This window comes from Penaeus monodon, chromosome 24 (genome assembly GCF_015228065.2).
Source record: "Penaeus monodon isolate SGIC_2016 chromosome 24, NSTDA_Pmon_1, whole genome shotgun sequence".
Taxonomy (NCBI): Eukaryota; Metazoa; Arthropoda; class Malacostraca; order Decapoda; family Penaeidae; genus Penaeus; species Penaeus monodon.
The window spans coordinates 24,755,509-24,755,825 of NC_051409.1; the positions used below are offsets into that span (position 1 = coordinate 24,755,509).

The window sequence follows — 317 nt, forward strand, 5'->3', positions numbered from 1 at the left end:
GTGGGAGGATGGGTGTGTAAGAGCCGGAGGGAGGGTGTACTTGGAACATGCCTAAAAGCGTTCGTACATATTTTCTTTGTGTCATGTGCATAAAATTCCCTTAGTCTGTATTTTTTTTTTGTCATGAGAAGTAGAAAAAAGTCGTTTTTACTCTATCCCGCTGCAGTTTATTAATAGCCATGTTCTTGCAATGCATATGCTTTCTTCCCCACGTCGCGTTCGAAAGGCAGAATAGGTGAAGCTCGATGATAGAGGGGCGTCTTGCAGCGCGTGTGAATGGGCGCGCGTGAGACGAAGGTGGTGTGCGAGAAAGGGAA

General features: G+C 46.4%; 1 protein-coding gene across 1 annotated transcript in view; it reads left to right on the top strand.

Annotated features, from left to right (window-relative positions):
• LOC119588665 overlaps positions 1-317 on the top strand; it is a gene marked incomplete in the record, with an annotated part of 53,301 nt that overhangs the window by 24,100 nt on the left and 28,884 nt on the right.